Source organism: Mirounga leonina, unplaced genomic scaffold (genome assembly GCF_011800145.1).
Source record: "Mirounga leonina isolate KUSES-001 unplaced genomic scaffold, KU_Mleo_1.0 Mir_169, whole genome shotgun sequence".
Classification (NCBI taxonomy): Eukaryota; Metazoa; Chordata; class Mammalia; order Carnivora; family Phocidae; genus Mirounga; species Mirounga leonina.
The window spans coordinates 22982318-23009243 of record NW_023270431.1 but is presented as its reverse complement, the minus strand read 5'-3'; the positions used below and the strand labels follow the sequence as shown (position 1 = coordinate 23009243).

Sequence of the window (26926 nt, the reverse complement as noted above, 5' to 3'; positions counted from 1 at the left end):
TATCAGAAGTAAGATAAGTAGGAGGCAGAAAAATCGAGTGAACCCAAATATCAGGGAGCAAGTAGGACCAAAACCCAAAGAGTTCAGAAGATGGTCTTAAGCTGAAAGGAAAAAACAAGCAAGTTGATGGTATCTCCAATAGGATGTACTTTACATCATGTCAGAGGAAGGTTTTATGCTTCCAATAGGCTAAGTTGAAGAAAACAGAGAAAAATAATAGAGAACAGCACCGGAGAGGGTAATGCAAGGACCATGAATAATGCTTTTTCTGATTGTCCAGATACTGAAATTAGAAAACCTCAGTAAGGAAATGTTGGGTGTACTAGTTTTAAGTAAAAATAAGTGTAGGGGAGTAAAACATTTCCCTTCTTTCCTTCTAGATTTTTTTTTTGGCTGATCTATTAATTAAATTGATAAAAGATAGAATAATAGGAGAAAATAAATTTAATTACATACATATGGGAGCCCCATAAGAGCATAAGACCCACAGGCAGGCAGACAATTGTGGCTTATATGTTATCCTGAGTTAAGAAGAAAGGGACAGTGGTTTGAGACTTCAAAGGGAAGAAAGACAATTCACAGGAAGATAGGAAGAGCAAATGTTTGGTAAACAAATGTCTGCCATCCCCTGCAAAGAAAATAAGACACAGAGAGGAATTTGATCTCCAGACCTTGCTGAGCTTCTCCACGGTTTACCACACTTAGCCCACATTCTTGGTAATTATTTCTGGTGATCTGTGCTATTCCTGGAAAAGGCCCTTTATCTAGATTCTTTTAGACAGTTAAGGGGGAAGTAACGAGCTCTTTCTAAGTATTTTGGGTCTTGATTGACTTGAGCTGACTTCAGCTCAAGGTAATCCACATGCCAAAGTGTCACATTTTGGGGAGGTTTATGCTGAACCCCTTAACAAGGCCTAGGCATTTGTGGAAAAGAAAAACATCAATGAAATGTATTTTAACATCAACTTGTTTCACTTATATTAGAAATAAAATAATGGTTAGAAATGCCAAGTCAGGAATAATAGTGTAGGAGAATAGACACTTAACATAGGGATTCCAGGCCCATGTCTTGAAGAATATACAATTCAATGGTGAACTAAGATAGAGACCCTCAAAAACTACTATCAAAGACATTACATAAGCAATAAGCTCTTTGGCATTGGTCTTAGCAATATTTGTTGGACCTGTCTCCTCAGGCAAGGGCAACAAAAGCAAAAAAAACAAACAAACAAATGGACCTACTAAAAAAACTGATGCACAGTGAAGGAAACCATTAAAAAAATGAAAATGCGGGTGCCTGGGTGGCTCAGTTGGTTAAGCGACTGCCTTCAGCTCAGGTCATGATCCTGGAGTCCCTGGATCGAGTCCCGCATCGGGCTCCCTGCTCAGCAGGGAGTCTGCTTCTCCCTCTCCCGCTCCCCCGTCTTGTGCTCTTTCTCTTTCTCACTCTCTCTCTCAAATAAATAAATAAAATCTTTTAAAAAAAAAGAAAATGCAACCTACTGAATGGAAGAAGATATATGCAAATGATATAACCTATAAGGGGTTAATATCCATAATATATAAAGAACACACACAACACAGTATCAAGAAAACAAAAACTCTAACAAAAAAAAAAAAAATGGGCAGAGGACCTAAATAGACATTTCTCCAAGGAACAGACACACATGTGGCCAACAGATACATTAAAAGATGCTCAAAACCACTAACCATCAGGGAAATGCTAACCAAAACCACAATGAGATATCATCTCATACCAGTCAGAATGACAAAAAATAATAAGTGTTGGCAAGAAGGTGGAGAAAAGGGAATGCTTCTACACTGTTAGTAGGAATGCAAAATTGTGCAGCCACTATGGAAAACAGAATGGAAGTTTCTCAAAAAATTAAAAATAGAAATACCATATGATCTAGCAATTCCACTTCTACATATTTATCGAAGAAAATGAAAATACTAATTCAAACAGATACATACACTACTATGTTCACTGCAGCATTATTTACAATAGCCAAGATAAGGAAGCAACCTAAGTGGTGTCCCTTGATAGATGAATGGATAAAGAAGATGTGATATATACATATACACACACACACAGTGGAATATTAGTCATAAAAAAGAATGAAATCTTATCATTTGTAACAACATGGATGGACTTAGAGGGTTTTATGCTAAGTGAAGTAAGTCAGATAGAGAAAGACAAATACCATATAACTTCACCTATATGTAGAATCTAAAAAACAAAACAAAAAAGCAAACAGAAACAGACTCATAGATACAGAGAACAAACAAGTGGTTGTCAAAGGAGAAGGGATTGGGGGAATGAGTGAACTAGGGGAACGGGATTAAGAAGTACAAATTTCCAGTTATAAAATAAATAAGTCATGAAGATGTAATGTACATCATAGGAAATATAGTTAATAATATTGTAACAACTTTAAATGGTGACAGATGGCAGCTAGATTTATCCTGATGATCACTTCACAATGCGTATAAATTTTGAAGCTCTATGTCCTACACCTGAAACTAGTATCATATGCCCACTACAAATCAATAACAACAACAACAACAACAACAAAAAGACATTACAGACATGGATCCAATGAGAAATAGAAAGTACTTTGTGGGGGGAGGGGGCCTGGGTGACCCAGTCAGTTAAGCGACTGCCTTCAGCTCAGGTCATGTTCCCAGGGTCCTGGGATCAAGTCCCACATCGGGCTCCCTGCTCAGCAGAGAGCCTGCTTCTCCCTCTCCCTCTGCTGCTTTCCCTGCTTGTGCTCTCTCTCTCTCTGTCAAATAAATACAATCTTAAAAAAAATAAAGAAAATACTTTAGGGATTAAGAGTAGAAATATTGTTATTTTCAATAGAAGGAATGAAATTAGCACTACTGCTGCATAACAAACCATTCCAAATCGTAATGGCTTAAAAGAGTAATCATGATTAAAGCTCACATGTCTTTGTATCAAGGAGTGTGATAATGTAACTGCTTTGAGAGTGTAACTGCTAAGAAAGTGAAAAGCAAAAGATAAGACAAGGAGAAATAAATTGAGCTAAGTTCATGCAATGGAATCCTTACTAGTAAAAATGAATATTTATACCTATAAGTATTAATAGAAAAAATCTTAAACATAATGTGAAGAAAAACTAAGTTTCAGAGAATTAATTATATGTGATAACATTTATAGGCTTTAATAACACAAAAAATTAACTATTGTTTCAGAATATATGCATATGTAATTAAAGTGTAAACATACACTGATTTGATAAATAACAAAGAGATTAGTTAGCTCTAAAGAAAGAAAGAGGGGCGCCTGGGTGGCTCAGTCGTTAAGCGTCTGCCTTCGGCTCAGGTCATAGAGAGACGGCCCTGGGATCGAGCCCCGCATCGGGCTCCCTGCTCCACGGGAAGCCTGCTTCTCCCTCTCCCACTCCCCCTGCTTGTGTTCCCTCTCTCGCTGTGTCTCTCTCTGTCAAATAAATAAATAAAGAATCTTAAAAAAAAAAAAAAAAAGAAAGAAAGAAAGAAAAGGAGAGGGAAATGAAAGGGGATAACTGAATAGTGGGACTCAAATGAATCTGTAATGTTTAATTAAACTATCAGAAGCATATAAAACAAAATTAGGATTTGACAAAGCTGGGTGATGGTGGGTATTCATCATGATTTTCACTATATTTTCCTCTATGTTTAAGACATTTTATAGCATATAATGTGTTCTGTATGGAGAAGTTCTTTATTCAGAGAATGATATTACTGATAGAATAAGAAGCTTAATTAAATCCATTAAAGATGCTCTTAACAAAGCTGGCATATTTTCCTCTCAGACTGACACTGCTTTTGATATAGGCATAGCTGCTGTTTATTCAGTGATATTCAAACATGCCAGAGAATTTTTTTCAGAGAATTCTAAGATGTATAGAGAGCTTAGAGTCAAGTACTGGAGAAGATATGTTCCAGACTACTGCAAATGTCCTCAGTTCGAATATTTTGATGAAAAATTGTGTGTAGGCTAGAGCCTAGAGCAAGAAGGTATGGTTGAATGGATTTGCATTATGACTTATAAATAAATAAATAAATCTCCTCACCCAAATCTGTGCATGTGCTTTAAAAAACAAAAACAGGGGCGCCTGGGTGGCTCAGTCGGTTAAGCAATTGCCTTCGGCTCAGGTCATGATCCTGGAGTCCCGGAATCGAGTCCTGCGTCGGGCTCCCTGCTCGGCAGGGAGTCTGCTTTGCCCTCTGACCCTATTCCCTCTCATGTGTTCTCTTTTATTCTCTCTCTCTCAAAATAAATAAATAAAATCTTTAAAAAAAATAAAAATATAAAAAACAAAAACAAAAACACAGATATTTTACACTTAAATATAACCATAAAATTACCAGAATGTTTCAGATAAAGTAAAATCTGTCATTTGTACAATTTGGTGTGAATACTGAGAAACTGCAATGGCTATCAGGCTCACTGATGAAACAAGATTATATTCTAAATGTTTAGTTTTGAGAAAACAGTGTAAAAGCACGTTCTAATATATTCTTAATGTCAAATAGAAACTTAAGTATAATACACTCTACTTACTCTCACAGAAGTTTAGATCTGTATGTCTGGCCTTACACCTAAGTGAAATATCATGTACATCTGCCATAATATAAGCAGTACCACATGGAAGAAGTCCTGTACAAAATTATCTCCTCCACCAACTAGTGCCAGCCATGAAAATGCCCTCAAGCAATAAGCACCTTTGGAATTGGTTGTGGTAGAGTAAGAAGGCTACTGAGGAAAATAATCTTCTGTTCTACAGAAAACAAAGTCAGATGGAACTAGGAAGAAAGAGAAGCACTCAGAAAGAGTGCTGGACGGGGTGCCTGGGTGGCTTAGTCGTTAGGCATCTGCCTTCGGCTCAGGTCATGATCCCAGGGTCCTGGGATTGAGCCCCACATCGGGCTCCCTGCTCCACAGGAGGCCTGCTTCTCCCTCTCCCACTCCCCCTGCTTGTGTTCTCTTTCCCGCTGTGTCTCTCTCTGTCAAATAAATAAATAAAATCTTAAAAAAAAAAAAAAAGAAAGAAAGTGCTGGACAATGGGGAATAAAACACAAATGTTCTGGAATGACAAGGACAAAGTGTGTTTGTGGGGAAAGATGCCAGGGTATCTAACTTATCAAAGAGCACCACAACTTTTTGTAGTTACCCCTGCCCCTAAGGAAGAAGGCTATTTCTCTCCAGGGTAGATGGTCTTATATCTAGCAGAACACATTGCTTTAGGTGGGAAACTGTATAGAGTTTTAGCTGGAGACGTGAACTCTCTAAACTGCTCTCCATAAGAAGCAGTGAGAATTGAGGGTTGCAGAAAGTTTAGTAGGGATTGGAAGGCAAGGTAAGAGCAGAGGTGAACAAAACAGAAGCATTTGGAGGCAAGATCTAAATAGGACCTGAAAAGCTTTTCATCTCTCCATTTTGACATCGGCAGTTGTCCCCCATGGAATTCTGATGCTTGTGTGCATAACATAAGAGCCATTTAGCCAGAAAGAGTATACTCTGAATTACTCAGTTGTCTGTTTCTGTTTCTGCCTCTCTGTTCCCCCACCTTTGGTGGAATTCTTTGTGTATACCCCTTCTCTTTCCTTTTTCATTTAAAACCGTAATAAACAAAACTTCTCAATCAAAGGCTATGTTACTTAAATGTATTAAATAATAATGTTTCTCAATTATTAAAATTGAAAATGCTATCAATTAAATGTTAAACTTAGCTGTCTTTATTCAAATTGAAATGAATGTCTGGTAGAAATAATCAACATAAAAAAATTGACAATGGCCAATGATGCACATATCAAAACATGTTATTCACTAAAAATTGCTGGAAAAATAAATTTTTGAACAAAATTTAGATTTGGAAATATCAGTGTGGGGAAATTCAAACTATTATTAAAAACAAAAGAGCCACAAAAGAAAAACAAGGAGCTATACCTGATGTGATTTTATATAGTTATATAAAGTAGTGATATATGAGATATCTTTTAAAAAAACAGATTTTATTTGTTTGTTTGAGAGAGAGTGAGTGAGAGAGAGCACAAGCAGGGGGAGTAGCAGGCAGAGGGAGAAGCAGGCTCCCCACTAAGCAGGACCCTGGCATCATGACCTGAGCCAAGGGCAGACACTTAACTGACTGAGCCACCCAGGCGCCCCTGAGATATCTTTATATCAAAATTAACCTGGGGCGCCTGGGTGGCTCAGTTGGTTAAGTGACTGCCTTCGGCTCAGGTCATGATCCCGGAGTCCTGGGATCGAGTCCCTCATTGGGCTCCCTGCTCAGCAGGGAGTCTGCTTCTCCCTCTGCCCCTCCCCCCTCTCATGCTCTCTCTATCTCATTCTCTCTCTCTCAAATAAATAAAAATCTTTAAAAAAAAAATTAACCTGCAAAAACCACCAATTTTTTTTTAAATTCAAGAAAATAAGAAAATTAAAATAATTCAATTGTGCTGTAAAAAAGATCACTTATATTTGTTAACTATTTTCTTTATTGTATTGAAGAAAATTCTTTTTATGTGAAAATCCATTTGTTCAGAAATAATTCTGAAAAATTTGTTTACTAAAAGGGTCCTCAGGAACAGTGGGGTTAAAATATCCCATACACAGTCTTTGCCAGTTAGAAATTCCTGGCTGTTGATGCAAAAGATGGAGTGGTAAGAAAAGAACTTCAAAGAACAAAGATATTCGATACTCACTTTTTATATAAATTGCTGTATATTACTGCAATGCCCCCCCCACCCCCTTGACTCTAAATCTTCAGTATAATTTGCTGTATCTACAAATGCTTTCTGTGACTGAAATATGGGAGAACTTGAAGACATGAACAATGTTCCTTATTTGAGTAAATTATGAAGAAAACAGCAAGGGGAAGTGACAAATAGGTAGATTAAATTCAGAGTAAACCAGAAATTGGAATTAGAAGTGACTGTAAGAATGTACACTCCTGGGAATTCACAGAAATGTTGGGAAAAGCATTGGATTTCTTATTGGACATAAAATAGGGGATGCAAATCAATTTTAAATGCGTCTCAAAGGAGAGAGTAACCTCTAATGATGTTATGATTATAGTCCGCACCAAGAAAATCTATCTACTTCCCAAAGTAGACCTAATGGACTCCAAAAATATAACTATAAAAATAAAGAACAATGCTATTTTGTAAATGTATATAGCATAATATATACACTATATATATAAATGTAAATGTTTATAGCCTAGCTACTTACAGAAGAAAAAAATAACAGATTTCTCTATATAAGTCTCTTTCCATGTCCCAATAGGAAAACATCATAAATATGTGAGTTCTACATTTTCTACAATAATTAAAACTTAACCACTGAGACCACATCCCATGTGAGGACCATAAATAAGCAGAGTAGCTGCACAATTTTTATGTTCAGTAAAAAAACTAAACCCAAAGAAGGACCTTATCAAGTTGATATTTCCTTTTAAGAAAAAGTGAGACTTGGGCTTATCAATACTCAATGTCCAGTCCTTTAATACCCTTATAGTAACACAGCCAATAGATAATGTCTCAATTTTGAGATTGGAAATCCACCATTTTAAGTTACAAGTCTCACGTCACATTCTAGGATAGAAACAGCATTTATTTTAGGAAAGACTGCTCTTTGATCTGCTTGGGTGCCACTTAATCGAAGCCTTCAATTTATACATAGATACAGAATAAACTTCTCTATTGTTCTTGAGGAACACTTGAGTTAGAGGGGTCTGATCTTTGGTCTATTAACTTAAATAAGTTTCCTTAACAGAGCAGTAGTGTAGAAAGTTGAGGAAATCCTTTATTTAATCATCAATTTATTTTGTGTTCCCTCTCAAAAAAATCTGAATTTTGGAAATCACCTCTACTTGTTACATGAGTATCTTTCTGAGGGACAATAATAACACCCAAGATCAGACTTTGCCCAGAGAACAATAGAGAGTCCTGACCTTACTTCACCTCATGTAGCAAAAAACCATGTAAAGGAACGTGTATGGATTTGGCACAGCTTCAAACTCGACTAAGACATAATGAACGTCATAATCTGGGATTCAAAGGCTCAGTTTTGATAAATATACTACGGAATAGGAGGGCTGCCTTGTCTGGTGAATATAATTCACACCACACATCTGTGATGAAAGGCAGTGATGAGCATGAGTAAGTTGGGGAAATTTGCCAAGAAGAACATGTCAGACTCCTGTGACAGGATAGGAAAGAGACTGGAAGAGAAATGAACTCCTGCATCTCTCAGAGACACAAAAGGAAAGCATATGTGAAAACTGAGATGTACAAGTCTTAGGAGATTGCCATTGTAGGGGTTGAACTGACCCTCCGATGGCACAGAGAAACCTTGCAGGAGCTGAACAGACATCCTGACAAAAGGTTTGAAAAAGTTAGTAATAACAGGTAATTATGTGTAGGACAAATTTTAAGCTATTCTGTGTGTTGTTCACTACTGCAAAGTTCCAGCAGTCTTCTTAAAAGTCCTATCCTGACCCAACCTGTGCTGTGGGGAAAGAAAGGGATGTATCTTCCTTCCTCAAGAACATGCAATGTCTGAGATGAAGAGGCAGGATTGGGGAAGTCAAATGACCCAGATAGCAAACTGGAAGGAACAGGTGAGGATGGATGCAAATTATGGGTCATAAGTTGTTGAAAGCAGTACATCAGAATAGCTGTCAGTGGCATAGCTTTGCTTAGCTAAGAGTCCACTCACATGGGTCAGCACTTTTGAAACAGCCAGGTGGTGATAAGATTAGAAAGTATAAGACCAGATCAGAGCAAATGGAGGGTCTTTTCCAAAGCACAGTAGGGTTACTACTCTAAGAAATTTCCAGGAATGAAACAGAAATATTTTTAAAGGGATACCACTTCCCCAGGAGGAGATCATGGATGAATCACCCTCTAACTATTTGGGGAAAAAGTAGAACATAATTTCATTTTATAGCACCAGGCTACTGAAACAGAAGCACATGATTAAACAATGGAAGACATGTATAAGCTATGCAAAGGTGTACAGTTGCTTTAAGATGTCACACCATTTCCACAACAAGAGCTCGTACTTCTAGGAATAGTCAGATTTTACTCTTGGCTGATAAATGTACAACTACCTCACTTTAGCTTTTCTTTTGGACAATGCAGATTTCAACTCAGCCTGCCACTACTTTTCCTGCCCTGCTACTAGATCTGGGCATCCATCCTCAAGGTGCCCTTTACACTCAATAGAAGAGTTTACTTTCAGCTAGCTACCCCTTCCGAGCTATGCTTTCAGAGAATGCCGCAGAAATACCTTCCTTTCCCTCCAACCTTCCAGGGATCCTTGGATCTGGATAATACCCCCAAGGATAGGGATCCAGCCTGAAGAGAAGACTCCAAACCAAAACCATAATTGTCCTATACCACAGTTTTCCAAGGGAAAAATCTGAATACTTCAGTAAAAAAATATAGCATCCTTATAAAATATACTGGCATAACTAGAATTTGGAGGTCTTAATTTTTTTCATAGAAATCAATTCCAATGACTGTATCTTTAGGAAGCCAGAAATCAAGAGAATTGAGGGAAGTAACTGCAGGGCCAGGGAACCTATTAGCACACTGACATCCATAAAGCAGTCTCTTTAAATGATGATTTCACTTGCAAAGAGGGGGCATTTATACAACTCTTGAGAGAAATATCCTTGCATTCCTGCTTGAATAAATGCTCAGATTAATCCTAATGCTTAATTTCAATTTTTTTTCTAAAGCAAATCTTATAGTTTATATGTTTATATTTTATTATATTATATTATTATATATAATATATATATAATATATATAATATATTATATTATATTATTTATATATATTATGGAATCATAAAAGAGTATCTGATATTTTCCCCTCAGTATCTTTTATAGTGGATTTGTTTTTTGTCCTCCTCTCTTTAGTTTGAATGCTCTTGGCTCATTTCCTCTCTCTTTATAGTTATACTTTTTTAACCTCCAGTAATCCTTATGTCTCTCTTGTGCTATGCACAAAGACATCTAGCCACTTCTCCAAAAGTGTTACCCATAATTAAACATATTATTCTATTTTAAATCAGTGATAAATAACCGTTGCCTCAATTATTTATTTAGTTTAGTCCTATGACTTAAAACATCTGCCATTAGATGCAATTTGGTCTTACGGTAGGTTTCTTTTTTTTTTTTTTTCTTTAAAGAAGTCTACTGATAGCTGGTATCAAAGAAATATCTTTCAGAATGCCACAGTTTAGCAACAAACATTGAAGCCTTGGTGCTTGGCTTTATTTGTTCTTACTAAATCCATGTTGCTTATTGATTGGCTTTTCAACCCCATTAGATAACCAGAGATTTTCTCTTTTCTACAGCCTGAATGGGATCCCAGAAGATTCATGTAGTACACAGACTTCTGGAAGGGAGCAGGAGGGAAAGGATTGTATAAAGAAATTATCAGTAAGGGAAGTAGGAAAAGATATTCTGTTAAAAAAATTTATTGAACAATTTATTGTCAACACTTGGCTTGAGTCATTCACAAGAGTTAGACCTAGGGTGTTTTATAGACATACAAGTTCAATATAAGTCAACAATATGAGGAAAAAACATGAGGAAAAAAATCTAGCTCAGTCTTAAGTTATACTAATTTAAGGACAGTATCATAAAGAAAGGTAACAACCCTAATGACTTTTGTAATGATTAGACCCCACTCAAACTAAGTTCAGTTTCAAGTTCTTAAGTCATTTTATAAGGGTGAAGTAGCATAGGAAAGGAATCAAGTTTTGTTTATTATCTACCACTTGCCAGCAACTGGGCTAGACACTTACATAAACTAATACATGAAATGTAATGCTTAAATCAACCATTTGAATATAAAGAACATATACAACACCAAAAAAAACCAATCTGATTTAAAAATGGGCAGAGAACCTTAATAGACATTTTTCCAAAGATGTACAGATGGCCAAGAGACACATGAAAAGATGCTTAACATCACTAATCATTAGGGAAATGTAAATCAAAGCCACAATGAGATATCACCTCATGCTTGTCAGAATGGCTAGAATCAAAAAGACAAGAAATGATAAGTATTGATGATGATGTGGAGAGAAAAGAACCCTTGTGCACTGTTGGTGGGAATGTAAATTGATTAACTGTAGAAAACAGTATGGACAATTCTCAAAAAATTAAAAATAGAAATACCATATGATCTAGCAATTCCACTACTAAGTATTTACTCAAATAAAATGAAAACACTAATTTGAAGATACATGCACCCCTATATTTATTGCAGCATCATTTATAATAGCCAAGATATAGAAGCAACCTAACTGTCCATTTATAGATGAATGGATAAAGAAGATGTAGTGTACACACACACACACACACACATACACACACCCAATGGAATATTACTTGACCATAGAAAGGATGAGATCTTGTCATTTGTAACAACATGGATGGACTTAGAGGGTATTATGCTAAGTGAAGTGTGTTAGACAAAGAAAGACAAATGCCGTATGATTTCACTTTTATGTGGAATCTAAAACACAAAACAAATGAACAAACAAAAAGCAAAAACAGACCCATAAATACAGAGAACAAATTGATGGTTGCTGAGAGAAGAGGTTGCGGGGGGTGGGCAAAATGGGTAAAGGGGACTGGGAAGTATAGGCTTTTAGTTAGGGAATGAATAAGTCACAGGATGAAGGGTACAGCACAGGGTATTGCAATAGTGTTGTATGGTGACAGATGATAACTACACTTGCGGTGAGTAAGTATAACATAACATATAGAGTTGTCAAAATACGATGTTGTACACCTGTAACTAATGTAACATTGTGTGTCAACTATACTTGAATTAAAAAAATAATAAATTTTTAAAAATCAACCATTTGACATAGGTATTACTTTTCTCTTTTGGATAGAAGAAAACTCAAAAAGATTAAATGACAAAGCTAGTAAATAAACTAAAATCTGATGACCAAATCCATGTTCCTGCATTTTTTAGTATTGAAAAATTAAAGAAAGCTATATGTTTAAAAATGAGAGAATAATTAAAACAAGTATTAAAAATACATGCAATAGATACACCAATATATTCCCTTTGCAAGGATGACCTTTCTCTAGTATCCATTACAAAGGAAAAGCATTGTGTTATATGCCTCTGCTGGTTAACTTGGAAGGATTCTTTTTTTTTTTAATTTTATTTTATTATGTTATGTTAATCACCATACATTACATCATTAGCTTTTGATGTAGTGTTCCATGATTCATTGTTTGCGTATAACACTCAGTGCTCCATTCAATACATGCCCTCTTTTAATACCCATCACCAGGCTAACCCATCCCCCCACCCCTCTCCCCTCTAGAACCCTCAGTTTGTTTCTCAGAGTCCATAGTCTCTCATGGTTCATCTCCCCCTCTGATTCCCCACCCCTTCATTTTTCCCTTCCTACTATCTTCTTTTTGCATCCTCACGGTTGATCCCAGCACTGAGACCACTTGCTCTGTACTAATTAGTCACCATTCTAAACTTCTGAGTACAGAGTCCTCTCTTTTAATGATTAATTGCAGAGAATAAATGAAAAGCAGGCCTCAAAGGCTAGAAGGAAGTTCACTCTTTTAATGAAATATTGGACTAATTAAAGGGAATTATAATGTAAGAGAAAAAGTTTAAACGTATTTGTTAACTACCACTGTTCCTATATTCCAAAGGAAAAGAACCTAATAAAAACCATCCGAGAAGATTCCTTTATGAGCATCTCCCAGCCTATATCCAAGCACTAGCCACACTTCCTGGGTAAGGTATGTGGGCAAGAAAGCTTAAGATTAAAAGATAAATTAATTTGGCAATTCGATTGACTGACCCATCTTGGGCACAATACCTTATCACAGTGATATTAATAGCAAAAAAATGTTTATGATAAAAATATTTCTGATGTTCCTGAATATAATAAATATTTCTGTTTTAATATTCATATATTTTGTTGTCAGTAAAGAAAGAAACACATTTGTAATGAGATACATTTTTTTGAGAGTGGAGAGCATTTCAATAATATTCTGTATCACTTTTTACAGTTATTTTTCCTTTAAATTTATTTTCTCTGAATTCATATTCTTCTCAATTTTGTAATTTATAAAGACTTTTGACAACAGTTTATAAAATTTCAATATTCTCCCTAGTATTAATTAATGCTGCTTCTAAGCCCAATTATTGTTTATTGATTTCTGTGGCTTCTATAATCAATTTACTCTAAAAGGGTCTATTTCAATTTTTTCATATTTTGTTTTCCTTAACATATTTAAAAATGTCCTTCATAATCTCTTTAACCTCTTTGCTGCTATTTTCTCTTTCCTAATATCTATAAAGGATATCAGCTATTTTTAAATTACCTCTCCAACTTTTTTATCTTCTATAACCATCATTCAAGTTAATCCTACATGTTTTTTATCAATGACAATATTTATTTTCATGTTGATTTCTGATAGCTTCATGGTAAAGACATATTGGAAGTTTCTAGTTCTTTATGCACAGAACTGTAAACTGCTCTGCTTTAGTTATGGTGTCCTTTAAAATGCTCATGACTTTTAATATTTCCTCTCTCAGTGAAATATAATAACTTTAATTCCTGCAAGTTTGATTTATCGGAAGCTAATGGTATTGAAATGCTGTTGTATGTGATCTTATTATTTAATATTCTAAAATTTAATATCTTGTAGGCTCTATGTACAAAGCTTGCCTGATTATAATAAAGGTATCCTGATGTGAGAGGCTATAGAGGTCATCTGTTCCATTTCTTGCTTTGGTAAGATGATAATGATGCCATGTTGAACAAGTATAAAGTTACCTTATCTCTCTAGCTCTCCAAAGGACATTCAAATTATAACTAGGTGGTTTAAAATCTCTGTTGTTGAATTATTTAGAATTTGACACAATAATCTCTAAAAATTTTTCACACTAAAATATCAGATGAATTCGTATGGCAACCCATTATATCAGTATTGACATTCTAAGAAGAAAATGGCTCTTAAGTAATGTACTTTTTCATTTACATCCACTTGGAATTTCTTTTGTCTATTTGGCCCACATTGCTTATACTTTTCATATACATATTAAATGTAATATACATCTTTCTCATTTCAATTTGGTACATCTTGAAGTCCTTCTGGTCAAAAAGCATCAACATTAAAAATGAGTAAAGTAGGATATTTCTTTCATAGTATTAGTAAACAGAATATTTCTCTTCATTACATCTCTAAAAGTTGACACATGCTGTATTTATTAGTCAGGGTTATCCAGAGAAACAAAACCAAGAGAATGTGTATGTGTGTGTGTGTGTGTGTGTGTGGAAAGAGATTGATTATGAGAAATTGACTCACATGATTATAGACCAATGAGTTCAAAATCTACAGTGTGAGCTGGCAAACTGGAGACTTAGGAGAGCCAGAGATGCAAATGAAGTTTGAAGGCAGTCTGCTGGGGAATGCCTTCTTGCTCTGATAGAATAATTTTTTTTGTTTTATTCAGGCCTTCAAATGATTAGATGAGGCCAGCCTACGTTATGAAGGGCAATTTGTGTACCCAGCACTCACCGATTTAAATGTTTATTTCATCCAGAAACACTCCCCAACTTGACACATAAAATTACCCATCACACAGCATTGTTACAATATCTTAGATACAATATCTAAGACATTGTCTTTCTCAATGTTATTTCAGATGATAGAGACAATTTGCAGATTTCCTAATAGTGGCATTCCTTGTGGTAATCTGGGACAACAACCCATTAGTCTAGATAATGCCATATTACACAATCTAACAACTCTATCACCTTAATATCAGTTCATATTTCAGATTGGCATTACCGCATTACTCCAGAACTGAGTAAAATCCATCAATATAGAACCCTGGGACAAATAATATTCCTAGCAAGGAATATTTTCAAAATTAGTCAATAGAAAAGTTTATTGTTTAGTTTTTCAATAATCTAATAACCATCTAAATCATCTAAATCATAAATCTAAATCATCCTCTTTGTCCTTCTAAATTATCTTCTAAATTATCTAAATTATTGCCTCTTTTTTTACATACTTAAGTAGGTGAATATTTCATAACATTATTCTGTAACTTTGTACTTTAAGACCCAACATTCACATTGCCTCATTTGATTTTCATAGCAACTATATAAGGTAAGTAGGAATATAGGAGATTGTCACTGCTTTATTTTTTGAAAACAGAGACACGGAGAATGTAATAATTTTCTTATGGTCATCCATCTAGTGACAGAGGCTTACCTAGAAGCCAAGAATCATGAATATTAGTTTATTACTCTCTTTTTTGACTACATCACATTAAATGTCAACTGATCTGTTGAAAGTTATACATTTGATTAGCTAAACTTGCCTTTTTTTAAATCTTGTCCTCTGTATGAAAACTAAGTAGTTTAAAAATGGACTTTCTATTTCATCATCAAATTATCTCAAAACAACGTAATATACTTAGCATCTACCAAGTACAAAATATTGGATTACAACAACTATTTAATGGCCACCCCAAAAGATTCTGAAGTTCCTGTGAAATTCCAACAGACATGACTCTGTAGATAAATAGGAAGCTAAATTGGGAATATAGAATTGCCACTAGAAAGTGAGTCTGTCTGGATTGGATTTCTCACAGTATTGTTCCAGAATTTTCATTGAAATGTTCATTAAGTCAGAAGATTTACTTATAGTATCTATTTCTTCCCAATTTTTGGAAGGCAGTTTTTTGATATAAGAGTGTGTGTGTGGGTGGGTGTGTTCCACCTTCATTCCACACACTCACTCAAATTCCAACATATGGTATCATATTTACTTGCTTCATAATGTTTGGAAGGGCTGAAAGCAGGAGACATCTAATAGGATTGCTTTTTATATTTGGTTAAAGCCTACTCTTATTAAAGAGTGGATGCTGGGTTTTGAAGAGAGAGAGGAAGAGAGTGGAAATTGCCTTTAAGAGTAGTAATGTAAAAAAAAAAAAAAAAGAGTAGCAATGTAGGGGCACCTGGGTGGCTCAATCGGTTAAGCATCCAACTCTTGATTTCAGCTCAGGTCATGATCTCAGGGTTGTGAGCTCGAGCCCTGCAAAGGGCTCTGTGCTGAGTGTGGAGCCTGCTGAAGATTCTCTCTCCCTCTGCCCCTCCCCCCACCCCTGCTCTCTCTCTCTCTCTCTCTCTGTGTGTCTCTCTCTTAAAAAAAAAAAATAGCAATATAGGACAAAGCTGCCTAGAATGGATATGGAGAAGTCCCGGGCATACTGGGCAACTTTACAGGGCAACTCTCAGCAAGTAGGCGATTCTCCGAAAGGACTAGGCACACAGTGTGCCAAGGGAGTCTGGAGCCCAGGAGCCAGATCTACCTACTCTGGGTCTATGAATGGCAGAGAAGTAGAAAGCCATTGGGCTGTAAGGGGTCCTATGAACTTAGACTGAACCGCAATTGGCCCTATAATGCATAAGTTAGATCATAGAAATCATAAGAATTTTCTATAATCAATTGCAAAATTGAGAAAGTGGACATAGATAATAACTGATATTGAATGTAGATCCAGAAGCAAATCATATTAAACCCAATAAGGCTATGTTTCCCACACATATAAGTATAAACAATGAAATTCACTCTTATTACACAAATTTGACTCCAATTTGAAACTCAGTAGAATGAGAATAAGAAACTGGCTGATTGATGGTTTTCTTTATTATTAGCTTAGATAAGAGGAAGTAGGAAATGAGTATTGGGTTCCTGGACTTGTGTTAAATGTTTTACTCACATTTTCAGATTTAGTAAACACAATGGAGCTTTGAGGTATCTATTGGTGCTTCTGTTTTACAGATGAAGACTTGAGGCTTAGAGTGTATAATTAAGGCACATGCATTCCCAATCCTAAAGAGGTAACCACAGATCCTACTTTTTAATCAGTAAGCAATAAAGTATTTAACTGCTTTAAGATTTAGTCCTAGAGATAATAGCACAAAATGTTGATAATAGTATAATTGTACTATAATAAAAAGCACAAATATCCTATTGAATAAGAAATAGTAATAATATAAATAGTCAAATAATGAAAAACTGAAAATGTCTTTGTATAGTTGATCCTTTTCAGCTTAGGTTTACAAAGTAATTAAATTACACAATGTGTGCATAAAGCAATATTTCAAGTTACTTCATCATCTCATTCTGATAGATGGTAAACATTATAAGAAGGCTGCCTCCTCTAAACCATAGAGACACATGAACTATCTTATGACCAAAAGAATGAGAACTGAAAACTTAAGAACCTAGATAAAACCCTTAAAAGTTTACTCTCATACCCTCTGTGTAAATGCTCTCAAGTTATTAAAATCTGATTTTCAAAAATTAAAAAAAATTAAATGTAGCTGAGTTCACAAAAGATAATGGGATAAAAATGGAAAAACTTCTTAATTGTTTCTTTCCAATATCAGCAACCCCAAGACATCAAGCTCATGATATAATCAATAAAACTGTCATGCCCTAAATTCTAACATAATACTGGGTAGTATTAAATCTCCTGTTGCAGAAACTCTATAATGCACTCAACAGATTTTATTTTCGGCCTGAAATATAATGTTTCTTGCTTGACTAAAATTCAAATATATATATATATATATATATATATATTTGAGAAAGTATATATATGTGTACATATATATATATATATATATATATATTTGAGAATGTAGCTTAGCTACTGATATATAGTGTAGTCCCCCTAGTCAAAGAACCTAAGAAAATCAATGTATATAATTCTAACCCAGAACTCTCATTTGGAATCACTTTGTGAGGGTTATTTCTCATTTTTAATAACACAGAATTGGAAAGTTAAGATAATGGAAACAAAATTGCTCTAATGGTAATAAAATATTTGTAAACTAAAATATATTCATTTTGACTGTAGAAGAGACATTTAAATGATTTAACTGCTGTGAGTAAAATTGAAATGGAGCTGTAATTACTCAGATTTTCAGCATTCCTTCCTTTACAAAGAGAAAGAACTGCTACTGGTTTCCCCATCACAGATACTTCTATCCTGCCAAATAAAAAGATTAAAAATATGTGCCAGCTGCAGGAAGAGTGAGCCTGCAGCAAATTAACAAAATACAGGTGACACTTTTTCCAATCACTCTCTTATTAATGTGGTGTCTTGCAAATATGTATTTCATTAGCTCTGTAAGAATATACATGAGGGATACACCAGCCTTAAGTGAAAGCAGGAAAACAGCTAATATTTTTTTCAATTTTGAGGTCCTTTTTTATTGGCTCTTTAGGAAGTACTAAAAATATCTTTTTTAAATCAAGATTATAAAAATGTGGCCCAAAAATTACCTGAATAGTTTTTCTACTTTTTATTGGGACATCCCCCAATAATCTGGGAATCTATGAATACCAAAGACTACAGTTTAGATAACAAAGTTAAGGAGTTTAAATATTATTATAAGCTTTCCCTGAATATTTGTAGATGTGAGATGATTTTAGAATAAAGATACTCTTCAAATAATTAATCTACTACTCTCTTTCACCTACGCTTTTCTCCACACACACACAAAAGTATTTTTTTTTAATGTATCTTCTACTAATGACTACTATCCTCTAGTCCCTATTATTTTTCTTTCATCCAGTCACTGCTTTTTTCTGTCCTTTGTTCCATATTAAATGCAGGTTCTTCTCCCAAATCTTTGCCACATGCAAGTAGCCAAAGACCACTATTATTTTAATAGCCACCAATTTCTTTATTGTTTAGCCAGATCTCTCCTAAATTTAGGTGACAAAATTAGATTTCAGGGAGAAGGATAAGAATGCATCTGTTCGCTTTTATATTTACCCAGCCTCCTATATGGAATTACTAAGAGCCTTTACCAGAGCTGATCCTAATTAGGAAAAATGTTTATTATCACAGTTCATCCACAAGGTAGTGGGATCCAAATGTCAATCACCTAAATATGAAACATATCATGGACAAAACTGGAATCTCCTGAGTTTATAACACCCTTCTTCCAACAATTCATAGCCTAAAACTCCAATATGAATACCCATCTCTTATCAGTACACATAAGCAGATTTCTGACTCATTTTCACATCCTTATTGGGAATGAAGACTGATTCTGACTCCATTTTGCTGGTGCCTGACTGACTCTTAGCTCTTTCATCTTTCTCCCAAGTGATCTGTCTTCTACTCTCTTTTAGTTGCCCACAAACACCAGCTGAAGACCTATGGAAAGAGGACACCAGAATTGAAAGGCCATAGCCCCTTCACTTGTAATAGCACATAACTGTTTTTCTTCTCAGTACCTCCTCTAATTTTTTTTTAAATAAACCCCTTCCTTTGAGAAATGGCTCCTTTACACTATGTGATTCCAATAATGGCTTCCAATTATGACACTGATCTGTGATCTAGCCACGGAGGTCGTATACAACCCATTCAGACCATATCATAATTACATTGTCTTCAAGCCTATATATAGTATCAGTCCAATAGGTGAACACTTTTCTAAGCTACTCCAGAGTCATTCTCTAAGGATTTGTTTATTTTGATATTTATGTTTTTTGTTTGTGTGTGTTTGTGGTTGGAAAAATATCCATTGGGGATCACTTGGGTTATAAAGCTATAAAGACTGAGCTCAAGACCTGCCAGCCAACACAGTTCTATTTTGTGAAGTTTAGTGGTTAGATATATTGAAGTCACCATGGAAAGAAAGAGAAAGAGAAGAAAGTATACAATTATTAGTCCCTGAAGTCCTTGGAGATGTGTGGGACCTACTTTCCTGAAGCTTGGTTCCTTAGCTCTTTCTTCAATTTAGTGAATTGGATAATTTTTATTTGTACCTAAGTTAAGTATACCTAAGTTTTTGTTTTGTTTTGTTTTGTTTTTTAAGTAGGCTCCACACCCAGCATGGAGCCCAACATGGGGCCTGAAATCAGGACCCTGAGAGTCGAACACTTAACCGACTGAGCCACTCAGGCACCCCACCTAAGTTAATTTTAGTTGCATTACTAACTTCCTTGCAAACCACATGCCTGGGTTTACTTGTTTTGTGCAAATATACAGGATGGTCATTTGTATTACCCTGGTAGTGGTAACATATAATATCCAATTTAGAGTCAAGTCAATTATTCTCAGTGTTCAATAGAGCTAACACCAGGTACTGTTTGCTTTCAAGTATCAAAATTAGCCCAACTCAAATCACTGGTATTAGCATTAGGATATATTTAAATACTTAAACTCATATTGCAAAATTGTTCAAGTTATATCCACCCTCCACTAGGGATCCTCTCCCTCAATTAGATTAAAAATCTATTATCACTGTCACTCATTCCTAAAATTGCTATCTAGTGAAGTTTTCTGTATGGTTAATTTAAATTATGAGACAGGTTCACTAATTTTATACAAATAAACTCAAAACCTTTTTAATTTTTTATCATTTTATTTTAAAACATACTATTTCACCAATATCTTAGGAACCTTCTAAAACTATGTTGACTCTATCACCTTTCACAATAAAGTAGAACGTGAGTGAGATAAAAAAGAAATGAGCATGAATCTCTGCGTTTTCTTTTCTATTTTCAATAATAACTATTCCTTAAAGTCTCCACAACCATCAAGGATTTAAAAAATTCCTTTGTATAGTGTTTATAATGTAAGATAAACCACACAACCAAAATGTTTGCAAGCAAAGGCTTTCACAGTCTGATGGCCTTTCCATGAGGATACACATTCATAACCGAGTCTCATTTTTATTTTTCATCATTTATTTTAATTGTCTACAAGTCACACTATCACTAAGAGCTACCTAAATTCAAAGAGTCTCAGAAGACTTCATGGAATCAGTGGAATTGGATTTGAGATTTGACACATGGGTAGAATGTTGTTGGATATGCTTTGGTGGCAAACAGGCAAAGGTATAAATGCCATATTCAGGGACTTGCAAACAGAATAGTTTGGTTGTGCCAGATTGATTGATTATGCATGGAGCAACTGAAAAGGTAAGCTGAAAGTATGGGCAGAATTCAAATTTTGGCAGGATCTGAATATCAGACGTGAATTATTCTATCAGTCGGTCAAAGTCCATCTTGAAACCATATCTGAGTATGTACCATGTGCCAGGTATTGTGTTTAGTCCTGATAATACAAATTTAAATTTAGTCCCTAGACCTATTAGGAGAGTGACAAGTAACCAAGATGTGATAAGGAATACTGAGGACTGGGAAGTTTTCCTGGAGAAACTGAAGTCTGAGATGGGTACTGAAAAATGATAATCATTAACAAGATAAAGGGGAGGCAAAGTGGGAGAAATATATTAATTGAGTGCCAGGAAGAGGGGGGAAAGGACAGACCCAGAGAGAATATGACATACAGAGAATTATAAATAATTACAAAAAATCCTGTAAACTTGAAGCTTACAGTGTGGAAACAGAATTCAGGAGCTATATTGGGAAACTGAATTATTACACCCTGCTATTGTTGGGAAAAGGAAACTTAAATATCATCTAGTTCATATTATTTTATTCTTACAAAGTTAGAAATAATTTTGTGTATTTTTTTATGTAATTACTTAGCTTAGAAAAAAACATTCTTCATAATACTCTTCAGTCCAATTGTAGCCATATTATTACAAAGTGTTAAATAACTTACTTTACAGGGTGAGTACCATGAAGGAAGGATGTTTATCGCTTCTGTTCAGTGATGCATCTCAAGATCTTAGAGATAAGATCTCAACTTAGAGTAGTACCTAGGACAGATAGAGCATTCAGAAAATATTAGGTAAATAAAATTAATAATATGTTAATATATTCTCAGAGATGTAATGTTTTTTCCTTTTACATGATGAGTGCATTGAAATAAAAGAAAGCCTATCATTGAGTTTCTGGGTTCAGAGATTCATAGAATTGAACTCCGAGGAAGAGTAATGGAGTTTTATTTGTCTTCCTGCAATTACCTTTTGGATAAGGATCCCAGGGAGCAAAACTCCTTCCCATTCTGATTGCTCCATATTGTCTGGGAAAGACTTCTCAAAGAAATATACTAAATACAAACCTGGATTGCATATGATCTAGGCCAGCTCTCAGCTTTAAACATATTTAAATTACTCAAATGCTTACTCTAAAAAGCACTGATGTGGGAGTACTCTACTTCTGATGCATTTTGGTCGAACACTAATCAGCTGCTAGCCTCCTGTTACTAATTAGCTTTTGGTTTTCATATGAGTGCAAGCTTAAAACTTGTAGAAGTTTATATTTCAAATTTCTGCAGATATTTTAACAGTCTCAGACTCAACCTTTTTAACTCTGAGAGCGGGAGAAATAAAATAATAATCTTCTAGTATTTGTTCCTATAAAATTAACTCATCACAACATTTATGAAGGCTATTAGAGCTGTATAACGTGTGCAATTACCAAACAACCAAAGTCCCTTAATCCATAGCCCAAACTTTTCTGAAAAATAAAATGAGTACATTCAAGATTAAGCTATCTGAAAGAATAAAGGGTTATGATACAGGAGATATGTATCACTGTAGCCAGAAAACTCCTTTCTGAACTTTCTGTCCTCTTTTCCTTAGTAAATTAAAAATACTCTGAGCACTTATCATGGGTAGAGAATTGCTTATTTTCTCTTTTTCAAATATAGAAGAAACCTTTTTACAAGTAACATATATCAATCAAAGGACACTCCCTTTTTTTAAAGACTTGTTTATTTATTTGAGAGAAATGGGGAGAGAAAGAGAGAGCAGAATGTGAGCATGAAAGGGTGGGGGCAGAGGGAGAAGGAGAGAAGCAGAGTCTCCATTGAGCACAGAGCCCTACCTCAGGACCCTGAGATGGTGACCTGAGCCAAAATCAAGAGTGGACGCTTAACAACTGAGCCACCCAGGCACCCCAAAGGACACCCTTTTGAAGACTTCTTTTGATAGCTGTTGTTTTCTACTTATTTCCAATTCCCTAAATCAGCCAACCTATCTTCTGCCTCAATTTGACCTATGGTTATGATATAATACTTTGTTTTAGGCCTACAGAAGTTATAGCAATAGAATAATAACTTTATAAACCCTTGGATATAGGGTGTCCATAGACCTTTTCCTTTTGTGCCTGAACATTCTCCAGGTAAGTACATTAACACTTACCAAGTGCCTACTACATATTGCTCCAAACTGTAAAATGGTATTTAATGATTGAAGCCTAAGTGCATAGTTCTGAATTTTGTAGGTAAAATAAGATAGGATGAGATAAGATGAAATAAGATAAAATGTCAAACAAATAACTTTTCCACTTATATTGAGGGGCAGCATAGTGTAGTAGCTAAGACAGTAAGACTATCTGGACTTGACTGACCTTTTATACTTATTAGCTTTGTGTCTTTGGGCAAGTTTCTTAGTCTCTTCAAATCTCTTAGCATCTCAGTTTCCTCATCTATAAATTAGTGATAATAATAGTTAAGACTGCTTAGAACATTGCTGCAACCTAGGAAGGAATTAATAAATACTAGCTAATATTATCAAGGTGATTCCCACTGAAAAACTTGAGCACTCATCATAGCACTTTGCTCATAGTAAATAACAACAAAGATATTTTGTGAGAAAAAAGAAAAATTCAATCCTATTTGAGAAGATGTAATTATCAGTTGTATAATTCACAATTTAAAATAGAGAATAGGGGTGCGTGGGTGGCTCAGTCATGATCCCGGGGTCCTGGGATCCAGCCCCAAGTGGCTGGGGGGGGGGCTTCCTGCTCAGCAGGGAGCCTGCTTCTCCCTCTCCAGCTCCCCCTGCTTTTGCACTCCCTCTCTCTTCCCCCCTCCCTCTCTCTCCCCCCTCTCTCTGTCAAATGAATAAAATCTAAAATAAAATAAAATACAGAAAATAAATCAAGTGCTCAGAAGAAGAATAATTCACCTTGATGGTAAGATCAGACAGTAATTTCTTCCAGGGCTCCTGGTAAAAAGGCCATTGTGTGATGAAATAAATAGTACTCTTCACAACAGTGATAAAATAAGCATAATGACAACTTCAATCCTCAGTATAGGCCGATGGCATCATACCAGTGCCCAATTCAAAACAACAATTCAGGAGAAGCAGTTTTGCAAATAGTTGCTGTTGTTTTGAAAAATCAGGAGCTTCCCAGGTGAAATTTGAAATTGACCTCCATTCATGGAGGGCAAGTAGAGACTGAAAAAAGAGGTGATTCAGATCGGTAGGTGGCAGGTTTAATAAGCAAGGGAACTTACATATAAGATTTGTTTGGGGCAGCCGCAAGACTAATAGATATCTGCACTGGCCTGCCAGAATCTTAAGTTTATAAAGAGGCCTTAACTGGGTTCTGTCACATATTTAGTCCAGATGGTCTCAACACCTTACTCTCAAGGCTGTGAACTTGAAACTCTCCTAGTGGGAGAGTGGTGGGCTGACATACATTCCAAGGACAGGTGGGATGAGGAGGCTCTGATTGCCAGATTCAGCTCACAGGTAAACCACCAGTCCTCTCTTCTCAGTGACCTCCTCCAAAAGATGCTAATGAACTAGACAGCCTGCTTTCTGCTGTTTTAACTTCTTCTAGGGATATAATCTATATTATCTATAAAAATGCTTGACATTTAAGCAATCCTCCTTGAATATTTTTACCATCAAATAATGTTTTGAAAAATGAGTGACAGAGCTTGAGATTGTATTCTTGGCAAAAGAAGCCTGCAGGGTAACTAATCCATGCTGCCATTTGAGCATAAATATATCTTTCTTACCAAACAAAATTTTGAAGTAAAATCATTTTGTAGAAGCTGAGGTGTCCCATAGAGACAGTCATCAAAATAGAAGGCCATCCTATCTTTGCTCCATAGTGATGTTGTCACATGTTTTCTATGGATGGGTATATTAAATACAGCCCAGTGCGCAAACACATTAGAGGTCAAGTGTCCAAGCTTCACTCCATGGAACATAAAGTAAATTATTTTATTTTGAAAAAAATGTAGTAATTATAAACAACTGCCTCGGGCAAAATAAACTCTGTAACCTATACTACACAGAATGCCTACTTGTGAGCAAAATAACTTCTAGATAGACTGGGTATGAAAGAACACCAAAGTAACCAAATGAGATAATTTATTTTATGGCTTTGTCTTTTACAAACCTGTTAAAAGCAGGGAAATGTCTATCAAAGGTAATTGGCTCTGTTTTAGAAGCAGGGTAGATTGTTTCTGAACAAATCAAATTCAAGCTGATAAGGTTATAATAGACAATTATGTGTCTACTATTCAAAAAGTAGTATCAGCTTATTAAGAAACACATTTTAAAGAAAGGATAACAAAACATACCTTTTTAACCCCTTTGAAAACTTAACTTTGGATTAGAAGACTGTTCTTACCAGTTCTAATTACTGCATTACCAAATGAGGTGCAGATTTTCCATGAGCAGCAAATGGGTCTGTACCGGTAACTGCAGCCCTCCTATCACTAACTGATGGCCACAAAGGTAGAGTTTAGAAAACAATATGAGGATTTCTTTTCCCAGTAGTTGTTTCCATGAGGTGATGAAGAATGCAATGAGAGTAAAAGCTACCCCTAAAGCCTGCCTGAGCCTTGGGTAAATAGTATCCTGAATATTCAAGATCAGACTAGTGCCAAGCAAGCAGTATAATTTGGGATATCCAACCAACAAATTGCTCTATACTTCACTTGGAAGAGAGGGTCGTCCTTTTTGAAGTGAAATAACCATACTCATATGACCTCTCAGGCCATGCCTATTGAGTTAATAAATATAAAATAATTAATGATAATCAGCAAAATTCTTTAGAAGCCATAGACCAGGTAAGGACGAAGGGAGAGAATCTTCCCTAGATGCTTTATTTGGCAAATATTTTAGGGACAAAATGAGAAGGACTGTTAGTGGGATCCATTGAAAATTACATAGTATTTACAAAATTTAGGAACCATTTATCTTTTCTGTAGAACTAGGAAAAATGAGTCTCAACCCCTAGTTCTTCTTTAATACCAGATTTAAAACCTCTAATCATGTTACCCAATAGCATTTTGCACTAGCTAAATTCTTTTGAAACACTCTGATATGTACAATAATCATTAAATGTTCTAAGGTCTCATCTTTTAAAATTTTTTGCCTGGTGCTTCACTAGCATCACTAAAATATTTTGGCCTTCTGGTGTTCTTTGTTAACCCAAGTAATCACTGGAGTCTCAAAGGGAAGACTGTGTCTTGCTCATTGGTTCATCTCCAGGATATTGGCTAGCAATAGTAGCATCTCCATATGTCTATTGTTTTGGAACCATGAGCTAGTATAGTGGGCCTTATGCTTGTTCTGACCTTTTGGAACAAAGAATTCTTTTAATTTATCTGACAGTAAGAGAGAAAATAAATTTCATCCTCAAGACACCCAAATGGGGTTTTATAAATCCTTTAACAAAAAACATTAATGAACAGAGATTGAATATTAATTCATTTTAATTATTTTTTTCCCTAGCTTCACTAGCTTATTCATTTGTCCTTATAATACTCTAACATAGAAATGATCAGGGTTAAAACAAGGGGAAAATAATCTTTCTTTTCTCTCTCTCTCTCTTTTTAGCTCAATCCACAACATGCATTTTAAAAGTGTCATGGAGCAACAATGCATAGGATGGCTAACTATAATGTAATCCATAATGCTGTCTCTCTAAATCAATATGTAGGTAACATGTCCCTTACATCTATCCTATATAATATTGTACACCACCACCAAGTGCTAATAAAAAATGAACTTGCTAAATCTCCTATTAATAATAATACATATGCTTCTCTGAATGCATGCCTTACAGTGAAGCAATACTTTCATTCCTGCCCAAAGCAGAGCACTTTCAAACCTGACACCAATCCTGGTACTCA

At 35.3% G+C, this 26926-nt stretch overlaps 1 long non-coding RNA gene across 2 annotated transcripts in view; it reads right to left on the bottom strand.

The window, feature by feature from the left end:
• Window positions 1-20595: 20595 nt before the first annotated feature.
• LOC118017398 overlaps window positions 20596-26926 on the bottom strand; it is a 230794-nt gene continuing 224463 nt past the window's right edge. For both annotated transcript variants that reach the window (XR_004681140.1, XR_004681139.1), the window contains one exon: window positions 20596-21797. This is a non-coding gene — a long non-coding RNA (uncharacterized LOC118017398). The remainder of the gene's footprint in view (window positions 21798-26926) is intronic.